Here is a 21,449-nt window from a genome sequence, read left to right as displayed (position 1 = left end):
CTCCCTCTGGATGAATCTATTGAAAAGTCTGTTCCTGGTTTCAAAGCCTGTCAGCTGAATACAGTGCAATGCAGAGGGCCTCTCCAGATGGCAGACAGAGAATATACTTTCCTTATATAGGAATCTATACAGATGTTCTGTGTACAGCATCAGCTTTCCAGCTTATTACCTCTTCATTCCCTGCCACCGACCCCAGTGTGCCACATTATCACAAACCAAAATTACAAAAAGAATCTCAAGACAGAACAGCTCATAAAATGAAGTGTAAGCAAATCCTTAAGCACGCTCTTCCATTCCCATAATGAGCTAAAAGCAAGTTCAGTGAGCTTAAAATGAACCCTTTACTCCAGGATATTCTCTTGCTAGGTGCTTAAAAGGTTACCTCTGTCATGTACTTTCATCAAAGCAGTGATTTCCACAATAACACTGGGCTGAAGAAGAATACAGGAGCAGCATTAACTGTGCTGCATCTTTCCCCCAGACAGTTCCAAGAATGCCCATACACCCCAGTGCTTGGAGGGCCAYGAAAGCTGGAAATGAGAAGATGGACTATGGCCACCATCACCTGCTACTGCCAGAGAGACGAGGGCACAGCACTTCAGAGGAGGCACAAGATGATCAGAGGGCTGGAGCACCTCTGCTCTGGGGAAAGGTGACAGAGTTGGGGCTGCAGAGCCTGGAGAAGGCTCCATGAAGACTTTACAGCAGCCTCCCAGTACCAAAAGGAGCCTGCAAGAAAGCTGGAGAGGGAAGTTTTAGAAGGGCATGTAATGATAGAACAGTGTAGAATGGCTTTAAACTGAAAAAGAGCAAGTTTGGACTGGATATTAGAAASAAATTCTTTACTGTGAGTGCGTTGAGACACTGCAACAGGTTGCCCAGGGCTGTGGTGGATGCCGCATCCTAGAGGTTTTCAAGGCCAGTTTGGATGGGGTTCTGAGCAATCAAATCTAGTGCAAGGTGTGCCTGCCCAYGGCAGGGGGKTTGGAGGGTTGAAATGGGAWAAGGACACCATTCTGAGATCAATGTTTTTAAAACTAATATWATTTTCCACATAAACAACAATGGCAGTTGAACCCAACAGAGCCTTGAAAATCCAGAGGACTGTAAAACCCACAAAACTTTCCCAGACAAGTTAACACAGCCTCTCCAGAGCCTCAACTCTTCTTAGAAAGTTCCTATGCCTATTTTAAATCTTTCAAATGTTCTACCACCTGTAAAAGAGAACTGGACTACCTGTGTTACCCTTGGTATAAAGGCAAATATGTGTTAAACTGCTTTTTTGAAAGGAGTAGTGAATTAAGAGAAGTTTTGCAGCTCAGTGCTGCTGGCCCACACTTCAGCAAAAGGCTGCAAGTTTTGYCCCACCCTCTGCTTAGCACATTCAAGCTACAAATTCAGTCTGGAAAAATAGAGCTCTGCTAAGGTTTCGATGCAGAACTTATGCTTCCAGGCTCCTTATTTTGTCATTTCCACACTCTAGAAGCAGAACATGGGTTCCACTGACTATATAGAAATGTCGGCTCTTGATGTGGCCCTCTCTCTGCTGAGAGACCTGCATTTCTACCTAGACATTGCATTTACYTTAAATAGAATTTATTGTTTTCACAACACCACATTTATTTAGAGTGATTATAGGCAACATGCATCTGATAGACAGCATTAGTTCACTCCTTTACACAGAGATGGCTACTGAAATTTAACTTTAGAGAACACTGAATGGCAGTCTTTGCTTAGGAGGCAAACATGATGAGTCCTCATCCAACAGGAGAATGAGCAGCATGCTTACAAGTCAAATATATTTGGTTGTGGAAACCAGGCTAACTCATGAGGCTATTGGACATGGGATGGATTCTTTAAGCCCAGAGCAGAATAGTCTGAACYCATGATACAGCTGACCACAAAAGGGAGAGCACAGGTTGACAAGGTTCTCTCTCAGAAACATGAAATCCATTTTTGAAACACTTCAGAAAATTCTTGCTAGAAAAACAACAGAGGGCCTCCTGTTGCTAATTTGTCACAGAAACTGAAGCATTAGAGCCAAGGTGCAGGATACAAATGGTAGAACAGGCAAACTAAAATCAGAYAGGGGGACACTGCTGTGCTGGGCACAGAGCTCATGTAAGGTAGTGACTGCTCCATCCCATGAGGAGGCTCACACAGAAAGTCTTCCTGCATGATGAGCAAGTTTGCTCAGTCACACAAAGTTCTAACTATACAGACCTCTTTCCACAAAGCAAGCCAGGACTCATCTTTTCTGTCAGGCTATGCTGCAAAATAAATCCTTCTAAAAAAAGGTTTTCAGTATTTTTCGGTACTAGACATACACAAAGTTTGCTTAACTACCAAAAGCTTGTCTAAATGAAGCATATTTTGTTGTAAAGATCCATTCTTAACAAAGACCTCAAACACTGCTATTGCGAAAAAGAAGCAAGTTGGAAGAAGAAACATCTCTGGTAGTGCTCAGGTTCAAGTGAAGGATAACATCCATTATTTCACCAKCTGACTATTTCTTGTTCAGTCTGTGGCCCTTCTGCATGTAAAGCATCAAGAACAATGCCGCTATTTCCATTGCAAATGGTATGACATACATCWGAAACACAAAACTGCTACCAGCAAAACAGGCTCATATCCGCGGGATACTCAACCTACCGATTCAGCCTATGTYGAATAAAAGGGCTACTTGGTTTATATATGCTTATACAATTTCTGCTTTAAACTTAAAAGAATAAACAAATGAAGTGGGCTAAAAGAACCCAAACCTTAATGCCTTCACCTTTTCATCTTCCTTTAGATCTTACTCGGGTTTTAAATAAAGCCCTGGGCTACAACTTCTGTCAACATYGTCTAAAAACAAACTCCCCAGAAGGAAGGAACGAAAGCAGCAGGTGCATGATTGAAATCAAACTCTCAGGAGTGAATACATTCCACACTGCTACTCTGCTAGCAGGGCTGAGGTGTCACCAGGCAGTGCTGTGCCAGCCTTTCATACACCCTCAGGAACATTTCCAAATGCATTCAGGAGAAAGAAGCAATGGACACCAGACCAACCTGAAGCAGTAAGGACTGTACACAACTGGTAAAGCAAAGAAAATCTTTATATGATATGTATATATATATACACACCATTAACTGTTTCCTTTCTCCAATTGAAGTGGAGCTGCCTAATACTCCATTAGCACCAGCAAAAATTATTCATTTTTGTGCATGGAAAAAACAAAAGTTTAATGTGAGTGAAAACATGCCCAGAATACTTTAGAAATTAATTTTCAGAAGCCACATCATATTCAGAAACAAGCATATTCTAATGTCTGCTTTAAAATTTACCATCTAAAAACATATTATTTTATTTTGATGTGTAAGTTCTTACATGAACTTTTATGATGGAATGAAAAGAATAATAAAAATAYATACATATATATATACATTGAGCTTCAGGGGGAAAAGCCTCGAAAATAAATAAAACCTATTGTAAAATTGAGATGATCCATTACTATAAATAACTTTAAAASACAAGAAGAAGAAATTATGGCATGTCTGTTCTGCAGTCCTGATGGAATCTCAGTGCAGGAAATATATTATCCCAGCAACCTTAAGCACAGCTTGCAACGGTATCAATGGCAACCACTGTGCACTCCCCCTTATTTTCTATTACACACGAAGAACCTTGCTATATTAAAAATACACAGACATAACACACGTTCTGGTGTGGAACGGCTCAATACAGTTACTAAATCCTTTCAACACTGAGGCTCCCTTTCATTCATTTTAATGCTTTAAAATTCCGTAACACACAGATATGCAAGTCAAGTCCAGTGTTTGTCAGAAGCCAAATGCCTCTCAGACTGAAATCCTAAAAGCAAAAGATCTGTATTAATATCATCCGAGTCTGTGCAGAGGAAACGAATTCTCCTGGAGTGAGGGAAAAGAGGAAAACAAACAAACAAACCAAAGCATGTATTTCCCTGGTACAGATCTAGCTATCCATCTAGCAGGCAGCTACTTGCTGCAGATTCACCGGTGAGCTTCAGCCCCACAAATACCTTCTGCATATGTGATTAAGCCACTATGCATAGTCAATCTCCCAGCCTCGGTGTCCGTAAGAAAGAGCTGAGCTGGTACCCACCTAGAACGTAGTCGCTGCAGTCCAGCATTGCTGTGGTATCCTCTACAGGTTCAGATAGTCCAAGGAACAGGAGAATGGCAATTTCTATCAAATCTACACTACTGCTCTGACCGAACACGAAAGGGAGTGGGGAGGTGGGGGGAGAAATACAACTTCAGTTACACCATAGCAATCTTCAACTGAACAGGGAAACTTCAGTTGCTGTGTGGAGTTTTAGTCTCTCCTACTAGCTGTGTCTGACATTGTCAAGGCGACTGAAGCGTGAAAAGTTCCCCTTTTTGTCATAAAATAGAAACAAAGATTGCAGCTGGCAGTTTCCATAATGAAGCTTAATCAGTATGCGCCTGATTAGGGCCTTATGCAAATCTCCTCTCGTTAGCACAGCAGCCAGCACTTTGAAGTCCATGAACAATTCATTTGCAGAGTACACTGAAAGCGCTCCCTGCATAATTTAAATCACGGTATAAATATTTATCAGCTCATTTGCATATTAATTGGCAGTGCATGAAGGGAAAAATTATCTCCCGAGTGCCAGCATAATAATTAGGGAACAAAATGAATTTTCTTCCAATAGCTTGGCTTCTCAGCCCTAACTCAAGCACAGTACCACAGGGGAGCAGGGAGGGGAAGAGACAGAGTTCTGTTCAAATGCCACTGAAATGACACGTACAAATTAGAAACAACTCTACAGACTTAAGCACCTTTAATCTTATTCCTGCTGGCAACAATAACTTCAGTAATAAAGGGGATTTGGAAAAAGCTTTCTACACAATCCAAATAATCCCACGAAAACAATTAGCAAGGTAGAAGCTGAACACAAAGCTGTCAAACCGGTGCTCACACATCTGCGTGGAGTTTTCCACATCCAAACATGCACTGTCACAGGAAGGTCCCGGGCAGGGAACAAAGTCCTACCAGGGCAAGGAAGCGGCACGATTCCCTTTAAAAGGCTAAAGAGCTTGGTGATTCATTATCGGGTAATCCCTTTGCCACGGCCAACTTAACAGCAGTGGATATGTCAAGTATTGTGTAACATTTGACACCCATTAATCTATCCCGAGTGAAATCAAAATAGATTTAGTCTTTTGCTTTCCAATGACTTCCAAGAAAAAAACAAAAATCTATCACTAATCCCTTCAAACACGTACACAATATGGCTAAAGAAAGATTATTGCAGAGCTATGGTTTTTGAAAGGGGCATGTCACACCCACGTTGCATCTTTGAACCACTCAGTGATAACCAGAACGTGCTTGCTGCTGTGACCACAGAGTAAGCTGGAGCACTGGAGAACTCGGAAGAGGACTTGCTCTACAGAGAAATCAATCTTCTTTTCCAAAAGCGGTCCACAAAAGTAAGTGGACTGACTATGAGGCTCTATTAAACCATTTCAAATAGTTTGCTTGCCACTCAAACACTGTGTCCCAAACAGCAAGAACATTTATATAAAAATTCCAGCATCATGTGGACAWGACAAAATTTACTATTCTCCAGCCTGATCAGGAAAAGGTAATATGATGATGCAGATAATTACATCCACTTGAGCCACCCACTTCCAGATGCTAATGTGAATTTAAAGAGTAAGTTGTTTTTTCACTTTTTTTTTCATTCTTAAAAAACCCTAGCTGTACTTTTCTTCTCCTCATTTCTGAAGTGAACTCAAGCACCGCCTCTCCAAACAAGAGGGAGTGAGAGAAAAGGGACTTCTCAATCATCCAGTACTGACTGGAATTTATTTCCACGCTTGACCTCTTCTTCTGTTCAGGTTCATACCTCTACTTAACACAAGATGTTCCCAGCTATATATTTAACATGAGTGATCTACACTTGAAAAAAGATTGCAAGAAGGAGAAGGTGCTCCCTACTGTAGGAAACAACTGTGTGTGATGAATAGGTTTTCCTGATATCTTGTTTCCAACTTGGTTTTCTACTCATTCACGTGTCCCATTGACACCTCTGAGGCACATCTCCATGGTTCACAGACCTTCAGTAAACTTCACTCCACCATACATGCTTTTGGAGTGTACTGGGAGATAATCGGTTTGCTTTATCAGAAGAGTCTGGACACAAATGGTGTAAGAAACCAAGCACTTCATAAAGCAAGTGCAGTTTTAGGCAGYGGCTGAGCTGAGGCAGCAGCAGTGCAGGAGAGCAGTGTTCTCCTCAAACCAGAGTGTGTTGGGCTGCAGGAACACAGGTGCAGCACCAAGAGCACAGGAAGCGACCGTTAGAATCAGGCATGTGTGTGGCCATGGGTGATCYGCCTCACAAACATCAGCCCCCACACAAATTGTCATTTGAACTGTAACATCCACTGATAACCTAATTGAAATAAAAACTTATATGTTGATCTGTCAAACTAACAATTGGCCAAAAAAAAGAAGAGAAACAAAAAACCACCCTAAATCAACCAGCCAACCCAAACCAAACATTGCAAAAAAMCCCAAACTAAACCATTCTTTCAGTGACCACTTCATTCTTCGACAATTTTATTATCTTACCTTTTTTGTAAATTCAAAGAATCATAGAATGGTTTGGGTTGGAAAGGGACCTTAATGATCAAGTAGCTCCAACACCCCTGCCACAGGCAGRGTCATCTTTCACAAAACCAAGTTGCTCAAAGCCCCCCACCCAACCTGATCATGAACACTCCCCAGGGAAGGGTTATCCACTTTTTGTTTGGTTTTGTTTGTCTGTTTAAATTTACCACCAAGGCCAAACAGCAATGCCCACGGAGGGTTCATGTCACAGTCCRGAGGCCACGAACTGCATTTACCTGTCCGACTCTGTGCCTGCAGGTCATATTTGCAGAGGGGGCACGTCAGAATCTGCAGAGCCCCTACACACCATCTGCAAGGTGGAAYATCACAGCCTGCAGAGCAAAGCCCCATGCAGTATCCAGCAGTCACACACTRTCTGCAAGTCTCATTTACAGAGCTCTGAGTCTGAAGCCTGCACACAGAGCCTGCTGGCCATGTCCCACCTTTGGAGGTCACTCCAGCCGAGTGGAAGTGTCACAGCCTGAGAAACAGAGCTTGCACATGGTGTCTGCTAGCTGTGTGGGTGCAGGGRACACTCCCATGCCACTGGTGACACTCCATCCTCCCACAGCTGTGGGGGTGCCCCAGAGGCTGCCCARCCTGCAAAGCCTTCCTGTTACTTGAGGCCGTAAAGGATAGTGAAACCCAGGARAAAGAGGAACCTGATCAACAGGTCACAGATGGCCCTGATTTGTCCCTGGGCTGCTCCCAGCCCTGCTGCTCCCCATAGTGTGTTGGTGGAAGRCATCCAGGTCCTTTGTTTTTGGCTGGAAAACATTCTACAGCTTTATTTATGCCCCACTAGTGCAACTAMGTCTTTACCTGGAAGGCTTCTCAAGAAGTCCTGAAGGCACAAGAAGGAAAATATCTGGGGAGGAATGGTGCATATCACCCTGCTCCAAAACCAGTGGTGGAATATATTAATGTTCTGCTTAGATTCTGCCACACCACTGCCCATTCTGGTCTTAATGGCTACTCATTRGAAGCTACTTAACACCCTGAACCAAAGATGTGCCTCTGGTACCTGTGTTKAAGCAAAACAGCACTTGGTGCTCTGCTACCAAAATTTCATTTTTCCTCCAAAGGTACTTCTAAGAAGATAAAGTGGTGCRCCTTGGGAATCACCAATAAAAGGATCTTCACATCCCACACAATTACAGACATCTCAAAAAATGGTTCTCTCCTCTTCATCAAGTTCTACAGTTTTTACATTGATTTCTTTTCCCCCTGTAATCCTATTCATACCCTTCCTTATAATACAGAGCCAGCTATGACAAAGGTGGATGTTCTTCAGCCAACCTGTGGAGCCTGCAGAAAACACTTCAAGAGACTCTTTCAACCCCATTCACTTTTTTTGTCATTTTCTATTTATCTTCCATACCTTCCCATTTCAAATGAATATTTTCCTTTTGCAGTTTGTCCCACAAACATGTCACTTTCTTTATTCAGTTATAATGACAATACCTGATTCCTTAATAACTCCATTTTTGAAAGGGACCATCGTTTTTACCTGCACACTATGCTACCCTTGTTTTTTTYCCATGAATGTGTTTCCCTAAATTAGTAAAATGTCATTTACTACATGCCSTTTGTGACAGGTAAGAAATTTCTGCTCCTATCCAGCTCAGTGACGAGCACGACCTTTGCAAACTTCAGGGCCACACTTTCTGATGAGATTACATAATAAGCCAACTTATTATTTCCCTTCTGAACGGTGGTGTACTTGGAGTGRAGTGCAAAAGAATACATACAGATGGAATACAAAATACAGGGAAAGGAAATACATTATTAACTACAATATTAGCATGCTGCCTTAGTGCATCACTGCCTAGCACATTTTATCTTGAAGATACTACATTTTAACTCAAGACATTTCCAAGTCTCCATCCCAAAAAACAAATAAAACCTAACAAAAATTTCAACAAACAGAACACCAATGTGCTATTAAAAAAATTGTAAAAATCACATACTTCAACAAAATAAACTGTTGCTAAAGTTGGCACAACCCTCTGAGGGCAATTACAGACAGACAGCAATCTGTTCATACGTACGGCTGCAAACTAAGCTCTAATTTTAGCCACCACCTTTGACTTTGGCTAACAGAATTGATTTTATCTGAAAATTGGTAAGTTTGCTCTGAAAGCCAAAGAGCAGTTGTCTGGAAAAGTCAAATAAAATTGGCCTGTTTTAGAATTACTGGTCATTAGGCAATTGCTATGAATTGGAATTTCAGTCTACAWCTAATTTTACTTCTCACAAACTCAAATCATAACTAGCCTTTAAAACTTTCAACCACACAAAATGCCTTTCAGAATTCTTCCATGTATATTTTTGAAGGACATTAACCATGTGGAGAGCTAAGCAGGAATGCTAATTCATCTTATCAGAGTAGGACAGCAGATACTCACAAGCACCTGAAACACATTAATACAAAAGGGTTTGTTTGTAGGTTTGGTTTTTTTAAGCCTCAACTTATTTTTGTTCACAGAGGGTAGCAACTATCATGGATTAACTCTCTTTTTTTTTAATAGAAAGGAAACTRTGTTCATGACAAATTCACAGTACAGTACCACCACACCAGGAGGGAAGAAATAAGGAGGGCAATAAGAATATAAAATAAATACTCTTATTCAAAAACTACAGAATTGTAACTTTCACAAGCAAACCGAGCCTCATTCGAAACTCTTGTCATTCTGGTGCATCATCTGAACACTTCTGCCCTACCCTTACTACCTCCAAGCCATGGCACATAAGAGAGGATCCATACTATATTTACATACAAGATTTTATTTCATCCTGTTGAATGTTTACTTTCCAATAGCAAAGGATATAAATTCAGTGCAGTCAACCCTTGTTGTCTGAGTAAATGTTATGTCACAACATTTACTTAGAAATTACGGAATATTTTGAAGAGCAGCAAAAGGTAGGTCTTTACATCTCCTGAATAAAGCACTCACATTYCACTTATATTATGTTTTCAAGATTTCATTACTATTTCATAATAGTTTGAGTTTTTTGTTGTTTTGGGTGGTTTTTGTTTATTTATATGCATCATGAGCACCGAATCCAGGAACTTAATTCAAAAACCAACCCAAAGTGTCCACACCTTTGAAAACAAATTTGTGTTATTTGACTAGMATGTTCCACCTGCCACAGAGCTGTTGCCTGTTAGCACATTTTATTGTCTGCAGGGCATTCACCTTCTTTCAATTTAACTTGAAGCTGGCATAGAAAATGAACAAATTGTGCTCTGATTCCACCACTTGAGGGGCAGTTCAATACCATTACATATTCATTGCTGTAGTAAACTTGTATAGGAAAGTAGGATGCCAAGTAAAACAGGACTTTTTTTTAAAACACACACAAAGATTTCTTAAAATGTGAATATTGTATGTGAAACACCTGTTTTGAATTGTTTTCCACATATGTGGGTCTAATCTCCTTTAAAGTTACTGTTTTGTCAAATCTAAAGTACTTCACGCTGACAAGTATCGAACACCTTGTGTAGATGTATATTGTCTATTAGTAAACACCTCTTGCGTTTTATTATCTTTACAGGATTTGCATGCCTGACATTGCTTTCCAAAAAAAGGACTCCAGGACAAAATAAAGTCTAAAAAGAAGACTGATGTGAAGTTACACAAGGGAGGGCTGGAGAACAAGATCAGTGAAACTTCAAYATTTATCAGAATTAGGAAAAAAGAGAAACTTTAAGGATGCAGGTATATGCTATTGTAGCACTGAGAAAAAAAATAAAAGACCATATCACCTCCCTTTCCTCTCCAATTCCCTTGTCCCCTAAAAAACCAAACAAAACCCAAAAACAACCTCCATGAAAAGCTTGCAAGCTTTTATGCATGCTGCAGCTTGGGCCAGCTGGAGAATCTTGGGCACCATCAGGCAGCCCCCACTGAGAATGGGGTGATCCCAAATCTCCCTTGGCAGGGAACACCAGCCAATGCTCATTTACCTCCTAGACATAAAGTGGAGTCATTTGTTCCCACAGATGACATTTATGGGAACATGTCTTCCACACATGCAGTGGCTACTGAAATTGTGCATACATTTGAATGGGAAAGGTAAATGCAGTTCAAACTACCAAATGAAGGTGGCATAAATATTGTTAGCTTCAAATTGTTATTGCAATGCACACTAAAAATGCCAAATATTTTAGAAAAATAAATAKCTAAATAAAAAAATATTATCTAATATGCAAATCACAACACAATTGACTCACTGACATATGAAGGGTACTTATTCCAAGCTCAAATATTGAAAAGAAATATTTGTTTTAGCAGCTGTATGAACTATTACACTTCAGAAGCATCACTTTATGTGCATTCCAAAAGCATTAATTTTGTCTCCCCAAGCCCACTCACATAATATGGACAGGCCCTCAAAATTTAAAAACATTATTTTCAAACTCACCTGTAAATCAAAACATAATGCCTTATGCAAACACACTGTTTCCCTGTTCTCCACTTTGTCAAAGTAGCAATTACTATTCTAGCTTGATGAACAGGGGTTCTACAAAGAAAAGACTATTTCAGAGTATGACTTAACCATACAGCACTGCTCAAATCCCAGAGCCTCCACACCGCTTGTCATTAACTACACTACARGTCATTCTCAAAATACATAAATCAGAGTCATGGGTTTAAGTTTACAATGAGCCCTGCTGGAGCCAACTTGATTCATCAAGATCAACAGTCCAGTTAGTATTTAACTCTAGTTAGCTAATTAGAGTGTTTGACAAACAAATTAATAGCAAAAAGCACATGCAAAATCTGTGCAGTTCATCATATGAATTGAAGTTGCATGGCTTTTACGGCCATGCTTTGCAGGAACTGCTTTTTCTCTCTCTTCCTTAATAACTATCTCAAATCTGAGGAAGGATATTGCTTTAATGCCCTCAGCACACTGATCCAGACACTATTAACACCTGTAGGAACCAGAAGACATGTCACGAGAATGCTTCTTTCTGAAGCTTAAATTATTTGATCTCAAAAGAGGAAAAGGCCAAATTCCAGACAAGCTGCTTTGTATGTTACAAATTGAACAAAAAATTGCCAGATGCAAGATCTGAAGAAAGAAGCAGTTATTCACACTGCAGACACTGATTCTATCCATCAGCACACATATCCAAGTATCTATCATTTTGGCTGCTCAGAGCTAACATAAGACTGTATTTGCTATCAGCCAGAAAAAAAATAATACACAGTGCTTGGGCACCTGGGTCTTTAATTTACAATAATTTAAGAACAGCASAAAATGAAAACCACAGTGTAACTACACATATAAAGTACAACCTACATGAGCTTTTCCAGGAAATGTTTACAGGCCTGGTTTTGCCCAATTTAGCACCCTATGCTGTGCTAAAGCAGAAAAGGCATTGATCAGCTTTTCCAGGAAATAACCACAAGAAGGGGGTTACTAGAAGCAGTGCTGAAGGGCAGGCAGCATGACTGACACCTGTGGCTGTGTTTGCCGAGGATTTGCTGGGAAGACACGCATATTTTATTTGCAGGCCCATGGACACACCACTGAAGACAGGAATGTCTTGTTTATTTCTCCAGCAAATCAGAGAAGAGGTAAACTTTTCCACACTGCCTCACTTTTTGTAACTTATTTTGATTGGAACTGTTAGGCTGACAGGTGCAGAATCCTCTCAAAAAAAAAAAAAATACACATTATCTACTCAAAAATTAGAGTAAAAGAAGCCAACTGACAAAATAAGGTCAAATGGCCTAAAATTATTAAAAGTGACACCCAGAATATTTAAATTCTTAGTTGCCCATTTCTCAATAAAACACAAGTCTAACATATGCGTATCTCATCTTTTTCAGAGAAATCAAAAATTTAAACCATGACACTTAATTTAGGGCCCTGTCAGTACCACGGCCGTGGGCCATGAACGCTGAGGCAGCAGAAAGCCAGCACTGCTGCCTCTTACACAACTACACAAGAGAATTTGTCTGTCAAAAAACTCCTCCASCTCCAAGGAGAAATACTGACCCAAATCTGGTTTTTAATCCAAGAGGAGAAATGTTTACCTTGTTGAAGCACAAAAGCAGCAAGGATGCAGAAACAAAGAAATGGGAAATACAGTTTCAGCAGGAATATTGCTTAAAACTTTTACTGTCTAGAGCTTCAGTCCACTCCTATGTTACACATTCATCTTAAGAATTCTGTCACACAAATTGTGTTACAAATAGAAGAAATCAAAATCTTACGACAACTATTTATTTCCTCTTCGGGAAACTGCCTCTTAACCCTCATGCTGACAACTTGTATCAATTAATACACTTAGATACACACACACCCCTCCAATGCCACTCCAGAGAATACTCTGATTTCTGGGCTCACACATGGCAYTTCCATGCTCAAAAATAGAAATAGGATTCCTACACCATAAAACATAGCTATATAATCACTTATTTCATCAGATGCATTAAAGAAGGCATTAGAATTGCAAGGTTTAGAAAGGAAATGGGGAGCTGCTGGCTGACAGAAGCAGCAGCAGAGTAACAGCTACAATCACACTAGAATGTGGTTTAGCACAGACCCAACTTAGAGCACTAAACCCCAAACTGAAGGTATTGTTCACAGAAGAATTTAAAAATAACTATTAGTTTCCCTAAGATGTCATAGTAGACCACTCTACAAAAACTCTTTAAACAAGTACACCTCATAGATGTCTGAGGCCTCTATATAAAAACCCTTYAGGTTGGTCCAGAGCATCAAGGCAKGCTGAAAACTAGAATTCTCAGGGGACACCATGGCTCTGGTGACATTAACARGAGATCAGAACTGAAATTGTTCACAAGCAGCCACCTATTTACCCTCAGAATTTTTCATACATGTATATATATTAAAATGATATATGGTTGATACATAAGCATGTACAGTTTTMAATATTTATACATGTTTTGCATTTTATATAAAACATAACTATATTATACAGAGCATATATAGTATATTTACAGTGGTTTTGTTGTTTTGGTTTTTTTTTAAATAAGGTGGTGATCTCAGATTTCTCTAAGTTTTTAAGCCTACTGTTCTGAAAATAGTTCACATGTTCTGTTTTCCTGCAGAAAGGTACCAAGACAGTGCCAATCCAGTGGAAAAAACAGCATAAAGAACAAGTCAGCATACAGTGCTTTTTCATCACTTTTGTCCAGTCTTGGTCAAAAGGCARGTTGCTGTGGTGAGAATGAACAAGAGAGAAAAACGTGAAGCCCTTAAATGCCAGGATACCCTCATCCCCAAAAATCCAGCCACAAACAGCCCAAAAGCTGCCAACTGACCACCACTGCTGACTTGAATGAAAACCATTCCCCAGCTTTCTTAGGAAGTCAGCCATCACTGAAAGAAGAGCAATTCAGTATTCAGGAAAACCCCCCAAGCTAAGCTCTCCAGGAACTCTCAATATTGCAGTGACATTTTAATACTGCACTGAGTTGATCTAACATGCCATTTTAAAAGAAGGACCTGTACTCCATATTGCTTTCACAATCCCTCACCATCACAGAGCATTTACTCATTAAAAATACAGAGAAAGTTAGCAAATTCTCTGAGATTTAACTAAGTCAGAGGCAATAACCAAAAAAAAAAAAAAATCCTGTGACATTACATTTCCAGGAAGCCTCACAATACTGGCAAAATCCATGAAAAAAGCCTACAAAATTCAGACTCTGCATGAGTCTGCAAGAAGCGTGAATACGAGCATCTTTTCCATCCAATGTGACAGTCTCAAAATGACAAGCCCTTTTCTGCCTGCCTACCGGCGAGTCTGCACTCTTCTTTTCTTCTTTTGAATTTTCCCCAACTTAAATTGAATGCAAATAAGCCAGGTGTGGTCCCCAGAGCAGTAATCTGCAGATAGTCCCCACCGAGTTCCCATAGCAACTTGCACAGCTGGCCACGAGAAAAAGGTTGTATCTGCTTCATATTGGCTACAGAGTTTAAACACTCAGCAAGTGAAACACCAATTACCACATCTTGTTAAGGAAACATCTACTAAAAAGCACATCCATTTTTCCTTGATTAACACAGGAAAATAAACCTCTGGATATGCTTCTAGTCCAGCAATTGCTCAGCATGTAAAGTGAATATCTGTTATTCAGAAGAGGYGATGCCTGCGAAGGAAATGGCTTCTCTTTTCTGCTGTGAGGAACTGAAGTTTAAGAAACACTACAGCTTTTGGAAAATGCCTGTCATTTGCTACCTTGCTGACCAGAATAAACACAACTGGAAGAGAAAAGTCAAACTCAAATCCTTCTGGACAAGTTATAAGGCTTCCACAAGACAGCATCTCCCTGACAAGTGCTTTGTAATATTTCAAATTTTCATTGTACTCTTTCTGTATCTACTTTCTAAGCCTCATTGTAAAAGTCCAAAGTTACCCGGTGACTGATAAAMAACTGTTAATTATACACAAAACCTATTCTTTGTTCCCCACCTACAAACACAGATCCCCCTTTCTGTTGATTCCAGTCCTTTCTGCATCCTGCACACACAACTCACTACTTTTGCTGGCACCCAAACCGGCAGCTCCTCACCCCAGCCTTCTCACTTCTCATTCCATATCTGCTGGGTAAACAACAGATTAGGGAGAAGGCACTGGGGCTGATTTGGAAGCCGGGGCAGGACTGACTGGCCACAGATATGTACCGGATGGTCAACGCACCTGATAAGCCATATAGACAAAGACTAGGCTTTCTCTGCTTCTTCTTCACCACAGTCACAAGCAAGAAATCTCTCCCCTCCCCAGACTGCAGTTCAGAGAACAGCCCCTATAGACTTAAGGGAAAGGAAGGGCCTGAGTATCCCTGCTAATATCCTACGGCTCTTGGGAAGCAGRAACAAACACAGAAGGTACCAAGGAAGCAGGAACAAACACAAAAGGTACCAAAGACACGGCACACCCTCTCCCATCCTCAATTACAAACCAAAGACTTTTTGGGGCAGATGATGTTGCTAAACATGAAGTAACCCCCAACAGATTGTTCTATGCCATCAATCTGTRTTACCATCCCACTGAATCCCAAACTTTTAGAAACCAGCCTGCAGCAAGGAATCCCACAGTTTAAATATACATTTAAGAACATTCTTTTTTATTTTGCTTTGAATCTATCTTCTTCTGTAGCACTACTTTAATTTCCCCTATTTCTTGCACAAACAAGGAACCATGAAATAAAAGCTTCTATTGCCCCTCCATGACACTTCACTGACTTCGCCCATACCTCCCCCCAGCTCTATCTTCAAGGATGATAATCTCAAGCCTACAAAGTTGTTCATAGAAAGTGTGAATGTATTCTCTAAAATACTTCCTAATGCTGCTTTTCTATATATTTTTTTAATACCTGAGGAGAAGAGCTGCACAGTGCATACCCAACAGAAAGAAGCAACTAATGGATTGTGGCCCAATGCTATTTTTTGTTATATTGCTTTGCACTCTGATCTTTCCTTGGTAAGTCCTAGCATTTGATTGGCTTTTTGACTACTTGTTGAGCATGAAAATACWGCAGGTATTTCCATAAGAAATTGTAACATGAAATATCTCATACCGGAAGCATTAGGAATGCCTATACCAACTGCACATAAACTCGGGGTTTTACCTCTAACTTACTCACCAGGAACTTAATATCATGGAAACATCCTAATCTGTTCAATTTGGTTAAAACTGGACAACTGTTTATGAGGGAGAGCAGAAAGGAAAAGTCAGAGAGACATTAACACAAACCTCTTTCCCTTGGAAACCTGGTTAACTTAAAAATAACARCATGATGCTTATCAGTCTCTAAAAGTGCAGGCAGTTGATAAGAAATAGACTCAGTATCAGCCATTCCTGTTTGTGCTGACTTTACAAACTGTCTGTCCTTGTACCTGGCTTAACCATCTCTTTGCAAGATCCCTGTTCTTCAAGGAGGGCATGGCAGCGCACCCAGGGACAYTCAACTTGTAACTTCACAAGAGACCACTATTATGCCAGCTGTCTCATATGAGAATGAACATTTATCTACAAAAGGACAAATACAAACAAACAGGAGCAGTTCAATGCGTATACTGGATAGTAGCTATAAACTTTATTCCTCCACAACATATATAAGACACTGTACACCTGTGAGCTTTATCCATTATCCCACCTGTGGGAACTAGCCTTAATCCATCACTAACTTGAAAGCTGCTCGTTTGCTTAAGTAGTTTTAGTTTTCTTCTCTACCCTTTATGCTTTCCAGATTTCTTTTCAGACTAATCAGCAGCACTTCAAAGAAACAGCTGAGCTGGTGGCATTAAAATGACCAGGGAAACGCACAAAGCTTTAGCAGGGCACAACCACTGAGAAAGAGAAACATGCCATTTAGTGTTGAAAATTATGACTGTAAGCTCACTCAACTGGGGGGAAGGAAAGAAAAAAACCACAATGCAGTAGAAGGAAAAAAAATTAGTATTCCCCTATAYACCTGGCATAATTTGCACTTTCAGAACCACACCATATTAAAATTGACAGTCCACTGCATGTTAATAAAAGCCAAAGAATTAAAAACTGAAGGCACTCAGTCTGTATCACAAGCCAGTAAGCTAAGACTATTTACAGGAAGAAACAAAAGGGACATTCAAGTGGCAGAGTGTGGAACCTGAGAGGCTGAAAAATGAAGAGATTTTACACTGGAAGTGAACATGCAATACTGAAAGAATTAGTAGTAATACCAGCTAATACTGGTATAACAAATAAATATTTAATGTCAGGTGTTAAGGGGAGACACTCTAAATGCAAATTTACTCATGCACACACATACTTTCTGCTCTCACTCACATGTACCCCTAATACCAACAAAGAGGCAACTTTCGTACATCTCAAAAATACAGAAAATTTAAGTACATATTGATTCTCTGATAACTCTTATCTCTGCTGTGGCTCCTTTTCATATTTGATGCATGCTGAGGACAATCTTGCCCATATGCAATTTGAATGCCATCTGGCCTGAGCAGCTCTAATCCTGTACATGGTACTTGCTTATGAACAACTTCAATAGGGGATGGAGGGGAGGGGAGAGGAAGGGAGAAGGTAACAGGGAAGAGTGGAAGTTTTGCCTTCTGATGCATCTAGAGACAAACACGGTATTTCTGTAATAAAAGGAGGCCATTGAGCTCTCCAGTGTAACTTCAGCCTCAAATTCCAGGTGATGGATTAGATTAAGAACAGTCTCATTAACACACTCTTAGAGACAGAGCTATAAACCATTTTCTGAGCTTTAGCTGCTAACTGGAAGTCCATTATTTTATAAAGAATTCTCTAAGACTGTAATCACCAGAATCAGTTTCCAGCAACTCAATCTTAAGTGCACCCTGGGCTGATTAAAGAGGYTCCCTTAACTCTAAGTCCCCTTACAGTTTGTGAGCAAGTCACTGTTCACCAGGTCAAACCTGGCACAACCAAAGATTCTGAATTTTAAATTCAGTTTGACAGGCTTTTCCAATTCTGAATCCATCTCATCTCTTCTCAGAAACATCTCTGGCTCTATTAGCAACTCTCCTGATGTTACAAATTTCCTTGCAGCACCATAAGGTGAGACTCAACCCTATTTGTATTTCAAGTATTGTGTTATCATTGGTACTGCCTCACTCCAAAAGTCATTTCCTCACTGTAATTCATCACAATTCAACCCATTTTTAGAGTGCACGTGTTTCATAGCTCAAGGTCCTCTACCAAAAGTGAAATCTACYTTTTTATTTGCTAGATGTTTAGCAAACACCCTGTTTAGCTAAATTAAAACACATTAATAAGTTCCCAGGAAAAAACTGGTGACTGAGACCCCTTTGCAGCAATGGACCTGACAGTATCAACTCCACCAATATCTGCATCCAATGTAAACTTTATCACTGAAGTTTCCATATTTCTTCCTGATCACTGGCAGATACGGAAAGCRCTTGCTGAAGAAAAAGACAGAGCTAGTACATTTTGACTTTCCATTAACAACTGTATTGAGATTTTTCAGTTATCCTGTCCTTAATCCTTTTAGTATGTGTTACTATTGATTTTGTATCACTTTAATTTGGTAATCAATGAAGTAAGCCATTCTAAATCAGATACATTATAAAAGAGTGCATTTTATCAATACAATTACAAAACAGAGCTTTAATCTTAACAAGAACTGAAAAGGCTTGCAGCAAATTCATCTGAAAAGACTTTCTCTCCTACCCCAGAAAATTGTATGAATTGACATTAGATTATTTTTATTGACCAAAAATTGTCTATCAGCAAATAAAATTATCTAGCTACTCAAGCAAGTGCAACTGACCTCCAGCTTTTAAAATAAAACTGCCCCAGTTTTTGACATTATTTACTCTTTCATTTTTTTCATCCTCGCTCTGCAACTTCCTTGGTCACCTAAGATTTACTGACATCAAGCAATACATAACATCAACAAATTAGAGAGGTTTCTTTCCAGTCAGTCTAAATTATTAAGTGCAAGCTGCCTTGTCTTACAGATTTTAGAAATCCAACTCATACAGTCAGTCCCTCAAGCATTCCTCTTCCTCCCCATTCCCCTCTACTTTGAGAATAGCATCTTCTCTCCATTTTTAAGAAACACTTAAGGCCACTCAAAAGCAGGCAAGCAGGTGCTAATCTGTGTAAGAATCACAGGTCCTCATCCTTCTGCACATTTCAGAAAATGCCCACGGACTACAGCTCCATGGGCTGGTCAGTCAACCTAACAATTGTCTCCCACCAAAGAGGGGAGTGGAAACTCCATCATTACCTCTTTTTTGGGGGGCTTGATGTGGCTTTTTGGCACCATTTTATCAGGCCACAGAGGTGATGGATAAGTGATATCAGCTGGGGAGCAGGGGGAGAGGTGCTGCTGGGATGGTTCACCCTGGCTCATGAAGTTTTATCTGCACACATTCATCCTTCATCATGCAATCATCACAAGTGGTGTATGCAAATTTTGAAATAAAGGCATTTCTTGGTGTAACTTGAGCTTTATCAGCTGCTAAACACCATCAGGAAAAACAGATCACCATATTCCAAACAATTCCTCGTGTACTTGCATTCCATTAGCTTGAGAAAGGTACTGTAATTCCATGTCTACCTCAGACAATGCTTCCCAAACCATATCAGCCATCATATCTAACCAGGACATAACCACCGTGGAGAGAAGGCACAGACTGCTGTTTCAGGAGAGTACAGACAGCAAATTAACAAACCTGGAGTTGGAATCCTGGTCTCCTAAGACACCAGACCAGACACCAGAAGACCAAACCTCCATTTGGAYTCCTCTTTGTCTCATCACGAGGGGGAACATATATATTTATGATGTTTACTYTTCAATAAACTTTTTTTAAATCTAAAAATCTATAGCATCCTTCTAAATAGCAGAGTATGGACAGCTACTTGTCTGTCCAGCAGCTTGTGCTAAGGGATTGTAGTTCCCCAGTAGCAGAGGTACAATTTAAATAAGCCACCTGAGTTTATTCTTTCATTTCCCTCATTATTGTACTAAAATATCAGCCATCAATACTTGTGCATTCACCATTAGCTGTTCTCTCAGAGRTTATTTGGCTGCAAGAGTCTACAGGCAGACCATAAGATCAAGAAGCCCATTCAAATAGCATTCTGCAGAATTCCTCTTTCACATTTTAGCTCACTGTGCAAGTTAKAAATCCTACAGTATTAACTTCACAGCTAATCTACCCTATCTGTGCAATGAGTCATCAGTTTGACTATTAAATTAACAATCAAATTAATGATTAATTTATTAGKGGTTTTGTCCTGCTAATTACAGAAACATATGTATCACATTATAAGGGCCCTTTTTATTGCTGCTGAGATCACCTTATTTGGTTTTAAAACCAATTTTTACTAATAATTTTTTTATTATCACATTTGAAATCAGACATATATTCAATTCTTAATCACATGCCTACTATTTTAGCTGAATTTTAATAATCTCAAACTGTTAATACCCCTATCCTCCTCAGGACAGATTTGACGTTGCACAAGCTCCTCACTTAAAAATTTCATCACACACCCCTATTGCAAATAATCATCCTTGCTATTTCTTTGTCAAGTTTCTGGTTACRCTTTGATGGTAGCAGACCCTGGCCTTTCTCCAGAGGCTCTCTCTCCTGGAAAGAGATCTYGTGCACAGCTAAATTTCAACTTTGCTTCCCTAAGCAGTCTTTACAGAAACACATTTCTATTCAAATCAACAGACAGAATCTGTTCAAGTGGTCAGAAGAACTGTTGCAAAGAGATGAATCTCTTAACCTAAAACTTGCCCATGATTAATATGAGGTACAAGAAACGTCACAGTGGACACCCATGGAATAGCCCACTTACCAGAGAAGTTTCTTCCTAATCCCCTTTGGTTAGCACTTTATTTGTTCCCTGTTGTATAATGGTTTTTCAATTCTTTACAAAGGCTTTACAAAGCTTTCATTTAACCCAGCATAATGTACTGTAAATGAATAATCCCTTTTCTTTCCTGATCTTGTTAATCTTTTGGCCTCAGTTACATCTCAYAGCAGTGAGATGCAAATGTTAATTATGCAAGAAGTATAAGATCTGTGTTTTGATTTCCATCTGTCCAACGCAAGTCCAGAACAAGACACAGATAACTGAATGCTTTCCTATCACCATGGGAACATGATTGCCAGGAACATACCAAGAACGTCTCATATTGACTCCCAGAGGCCCCAGTCAAGTATCTCCTATCCAACAGAGCCTTCTTTATCTCTTTTTGTTGAGTCATATTTTTCACAAACCCCTGATTAT

At 39.9% G+C, this 21,449-nt stretch overlaps 1 protein-coding gene across 2 annotated transcripts in view; it reads right to left on the bottom strand.

Annotated features, from left to right (window-relative positions):
* POU2F1 (POU class 2 homeobox 1) overlaps nt 1-21,449 on the bottom strand; it is a 98,818-nt gene that overhangs the window by 41,221 nt on the left and 36,148 nt on the right. The gene's annotated exons all lie outside the window — the stretch shown is intronic.

This window comes from Malurus melanocephalus, unplaced genomic scaffold (genome assembly GCF_030028575.1).
Source record: "Malurus melanocephalus ecotype Western Australia unplaced genomic scaffold, MMel_1.1 scaffold_21, whole genome shotgun sequence".
Classification (NCBI taxonomy): domain Eukaryota; kingdom Metazoa; phylum Chordata; class Aves; order Passeriformes; family Maluridae; genus Malurus; species Malurus melanocephalus.
The sequence above is the reverse complement of the archived record's forward strand: the minus strand, read 5'-3'. Positions and strand labels throughout refer to the sequence as shown.